This window comes from Grammomys surdaster, unplaced genomic scaffold (assembly GCF_004785775.1).
Source record: "Grammomys surdaster isolate TR1022 unplaced genomic scaffold, NIH_TR_1.0 139, whole genome shotgun sequence".
NCBI classification, from domain to species: domain Eukaryota; kingdom Metazoa; phylum Chordata; class Mammalia; order Rodentia; family Muridae; genus Grammomys; species Grammomys surdaster.
This window is the reverse complement of record NW_021604597.1, coordinates 1,840,566-1,845,786: the sequence shown is the minus strand read 5'-3', so window position 1 is coordinate 1,845,786 and position 5,221 is coordinate 1,840,566.

Genomic DNA, 5,221 nt, shown 5'->3' with positions numbered 1-5,221 from the left:
CTGCCTCCCAAGTGCTGGGATTAAAGGCGTGTGCAACCACCGCCCGGGCCTGGGCAAATATTGAGAACTGAAAAAGTATTATGATAATCCCAGCATTCAGGAGGCTGAGATGGGTGGGGACTGTCAAGAGTTCGAGGCCAGCCTGACCTATGTAGTGCGCCTTTTCAATCCTTCAAAAGCAAACGAGAGAGGTCCCATTACTATCCTTCTTTTGCAGATGAGAACACTGAGACACAGACAGGACAAGTAATGCCAGCTCACATCTCCTGGGCTCCAACATGTGCATGAAGTATAATATATATTTAACTTTCACTCAAAATATAAAGGGCATAGCAAGGCATGGTGTAGGCCTATGAATCTCAGCACTCAGGATGCTTCCCGAAAATCTGAGGTCAGCCCGAGTGGGCTGCAGGGTGAATGTTCCAGGCTGGAGCCAGATCTACAGAATAAAGACAGCTTTACTAACAACAAAAGACGACAGGCACAGGCGAGGCTTAGATGGTAAGTACGATGACTTTACAGATTAGCTAACTTCATCCTTCAAACAAACTTATTACCTTGGCGTCATTATTATTCCCTTTTTGTAGACATAAGTGGAGATGGAAAAAAACCAGATGATTAAGTACCTCAGCAAGGTTATAGACATCTTAGTAAGTGGCGGAGCCGAGATCCGAACGACTTCGTCTATCATCAGAGCCTGCTTTTTAATCACTCTTAAATCTACTCTATGTACTGTAAAATCTCATTATAAATGCTTTTAGAATGCGTGGACTCAATCGCACGCACTAAGAGAAGGAGAGAAGAATTTAAATGCATCGGCAATCTTATCGTGTGTCTTGGATTGAGGTGTATTATTGGCCTTGTGACTCTGCTTTGAAGATTTTGCAGTAAATAGGATCCTTCCATACAGTACACAAACACACACACACACAGTATGAGTGCATGACTATTTTCCTTGCACATATGTCTGTGTACCATGTATGTGCCTGATGCCTAAAGAGATCAGAAGAGCATATAGAATTCTCTGGAACTAGAGTTACAGACAGTTGTGAGCCACCATGTGGGTGCTGGCAACCAACGCAGGTACCCCGTAAGAACAGTAAGGGTTCTTAACTGCTAAACTATCTCTCCAGGTCTCCGGAGTCAGAACTTTTCACATGGGCTGTGGCAGTGATGCCTTCAACCCTGCAGGAGAGTATAGGCCAGTAAATTACTACCTTCTTAAGACATTTCCAGTAATTGTTTTGAACATACCCCACCCCCCACCCCATGGCTTGCTGACTTTGGAGTCTGAGATTTAAGGCTGCTGATTTCAACAATTACAAACTATGTTAAAACATGGTGTCGGTGGGTAAGCAAAATCCAAAAGCTGTGGTGAGTCTAAGAGAGTTTGAGGGATGTGTTGGGAACTCAGAAATACTTTGTGGATGTAATATTTGAGGTATCTGACTCTATAGAACAAGTACCTCTGACAGACAGGAGGGAAAAAGACTGTCCTCTGCAAGGGCAGCTGGGTGGGGAGGTTCACAGTGTGACCAATGAGGAGCCATTTGTGCCCAGATTCCATCAAGAAAATTCTCGAGGGCTGAAGAGATAGCTCTGCTGGTTCAAGTCCCAGCACCCACATGGTGGCTCAACACAGTCTGTAACTCTAGTTCCAAGGACTCTGATATCTTCTTCTGTTCTCCTTGGGCATCAAGCATACTAGTAGTGCACAGGTATGACTGCAGGTAAAAGACCCATATACATAATAAAAGCACTAATAGTACTAGTAAAAGAAAAGCTCTGGGGTATCATGTAGATACTCTAACTACTACCAGCTTAGTGCTCTCCTATGCTCGATAAATTATTAAGAAAGACAGAAAGGAAGAAAGAAGGACAGAAAGAAAGAAGGAAAGAAAGAAAGAAAGAAAGAAAGAAAGAAAGAAAGGGAGGAAGGAAGAGAGGAAGAAAGGAAGGAAGGAAGGATGGAAGGAAAAGAGAAAGAATGAGTCAGTTGTAGCATTCCACTTTTTAAAAAAAGATTTATTTTTCTGCATGTGTCCATGAAGCACATGCATGCAAGTACCCAGAGAGACCAACAGAGGGTGCTGCATTCTCTGGAACTGGAGTTCCAGTTGTAGGCAGCCACACAGATCCTGGGGTGCTGAACAAGAGAAGCCAGTGCTCTTAACCATGGAGCCATCTCTGCAGCTCAGCAGCACTTGGGAGGCAGAGGCAGAGGCAGATAGGTTCTCTCTAAGTTCAAGGCCAGCCAGTGCTATGTGGTAAGAGCTCTTGGTGAGTCTCAGAAAAGGAGAGGACAGAAGGACAGGAAATCGAGATGGAAGTTTTGGAAGTCTATCTGGAAGGGTGGGGCTGACTTGGACTGTGCATAGAGGTTTTCAGTGCTAGAATCAGTTCTTGCTATGAGTGACGGCTCTTGGGAAGAAGCCGTGTCTGCAAAGGCTGACTGACTGTTTAGAACTGCAGTAACATGAATAGGTTGGAATGTTGCAGGTCCAGAACCTAACGACTGTTTATCTTGGACTATCTTCAGTCTCTAAAGACTAAAGAGACTTTTTTAACCCACCTCTGTGATGGACCTAACATCCCGAGACTAACAGATAAAGACCTTTTGGAATGTATTCTTTTAGCAGATGCAAGCTTCTACCAAACTAAAAGTTAAGAACGTTAACAAAAAAAAAAAAAAAAAAAGAATGTTATCAGATAGCATCTGGTGTTTACAGCTGAGATTGCTTTGCTGTGCGCATACTTAATGTTTCCACCAAGGTATTTAAAAGGTGTCTTGGGGCTGGAGCAATGGCTCAGCAGTTAACAGAGCTTACTGCCAGTGCAGAGCATCAGGGTTTGGTTCTAGCACAGACAGGGCAGGAAACAAAGGTCTCTCTTCTCTATTTCCAGGGGATTCAGTATTCTATTCCAAACCCTATGGCCCTCCACACTCAAGTAGCACTCAAAGATTCACACAGGCACCCATGAACATAAATAAGAAATACAGAGTCAGGCCAGAGGGATGGAGCATCAGTTAAGAACACTTGCTTCTCTTGGAGAGAAAATAGCTAGATTTGATACCCAGCAACCATGTGGTTCACAACCATCTGCACCTCCAGTTAAAGCCATCTTCAGATCTTAGTGGGCACCAAGCACAAATGTGGTACACGTACACCCACACAGGCGATGCACACATAAAGTAAAACAAGTAAATCTAATCTAATCTAGAAAAAAATGTTTTAAAAGAGTTTTTTAAAATGTATCTTGGGGTTGGAGAGATGGTTCAGTGGTTAAGAGCACTGACTGCTCTGTCAGGGGTCCTAAGTTCAATTCCCAGCAACCACATGGTGGCTCACAACAATCTGACCTGATGCACTCTTCTAGTGTGTGTCTGAAGACAGCTGCAGTGTACTCATATATAAAAAAAGTGTCTGGATTTTTAACTTTATTTTGTTACCATAAACTTCTTGAAACTGCTTCTAAGTTGAAACATGGAATTTGGGGTGACTTAAATCTGTGTCCCAGGTCTGTGGTCATTCATATATGGCTGCAGAATACAGCTTTTTTTTTTTTAATCACCTTCCAGGTAAGAGCTATGTTTTTGTACTCATGCTGAGAATCATAGCATATCATCATGGAGAGATGGGCATCTGACTCTGTCAAGTACCTAGGTTCATGTTAGTTAGAAAGAGTCACCAGTTATTAAGAAACAGAAAGAACTCATGAAAATGGGTGTTGGCTAGTGAGGTAAAGAGAAAGCTTAAGGAGCTGGAGAGATGGCTCAGTGGTTAAGGGCACACTGACTGCTCTTCCAAGGGTCCTGAGTTCAATTCCCAGCAACCACATGGTGGCTCACAACCATCTATAATGGAATCTGATGTCCTCTTCTGTGTGTCTGAAGACAGCTACAGTGTACTCACATACATAAAATAAATAAATAACTCTTTAAAAAAAAAAAAAAAAAGAGAAAGCTTAAATAGCAGCTGGCCAACAGGCCCTTGGCCCTTTACAAAGGATTGCATAGCACTCCCCGCCCTGCCCCGCCCCGCCCCACCACCACCCAGGGTCTTGTTGAGATGTTCTCTGTCTATGAAGCACAGGTGCAGAAGGCATTTCAGTCTTTAGTCTCCTGTCACAGATTCTAATGCCAGTCTACAAAAACTATCTAATACAGCTTTGAATGAGACACTTTCGAATTTGGGAAGAATGGGAACCAGCTTGATCAACCAACTAAGGGGGGATATGACAGCATATTATAGGAGAGTGACCCAGAGTACCCTTGGGGGACAGGTGAGTCTCAGATCAGTGAACCTGAATTTCAGGGCCTCCCAAACCGATAGCTTTAGGAAAGGAATGGGGTGGGCCCTTGAAATCTATCTCCTCAAGTGGCTAAGTGTTTTCATAAACTTTGTAAAGTAAGTCATTTTAACCGCGGTGGGTCGAAACTTCTGTCTCTCTACTTGCACATTCCAGAAGTCTGTGCAAGAAATTATGCTAATATAGCTTTTTCCCGTCGGCTGAACATGGGCATCCCATTGTTATTCTGGAGTACAAGATTGCCTTGTAATCCTGCCAGAGAAATAAGCACATCAAGGGAGACAGGTAAGCCTGTGACAATGTTAAGGAGCTACTGACATTCCTTAGTTGGGATAGGGAGGTTCACAGGTCTGGAATTCCAGCTGTTACAGCCCCACCCCCTGCTGTCTACTGCTCTTCTGCCTCCTGCCAGCTGCCAGGAATCTTGGAAGATGCTAGGCTAGGAAGGTGAAAGTTAACAAAAGGGTCCTTAGTGATACAACTCACCAGAGGTCACCGTTTTGATAATGTGAGACTTTGTTGGTGAGGTAGTTGTTCTGGGGTCACCCATGAGGCTCTAAGTAAACCCTCACACATGCACTGGGAAGTAAGCCCAATAAACTAATTGGTTATGGAGCTGAACTTTGGAGGAATACCTTTCCTTGGGTCCCTAACTGGCAGGAACAGATATTTGTTGACTCATTCCCAGGAAAGGTTGACATCACACACAGAATTTTTTTTTTTTCTCTTGGGAGGGAATTTGAAGTGAGAAAAACTGCTTCCACAATGCTTGAGGTATTTTGCACCAATGTTCTGTGATAATGCAGGAAAGTAGACAACTCAAAAGAGCTTCAGGAAGTCCCTGAAACTGACCAGATTCAGGGGCCTCTGTATCAGAATAAGTAATAAAAACTGTAATGACTCTGAGGTC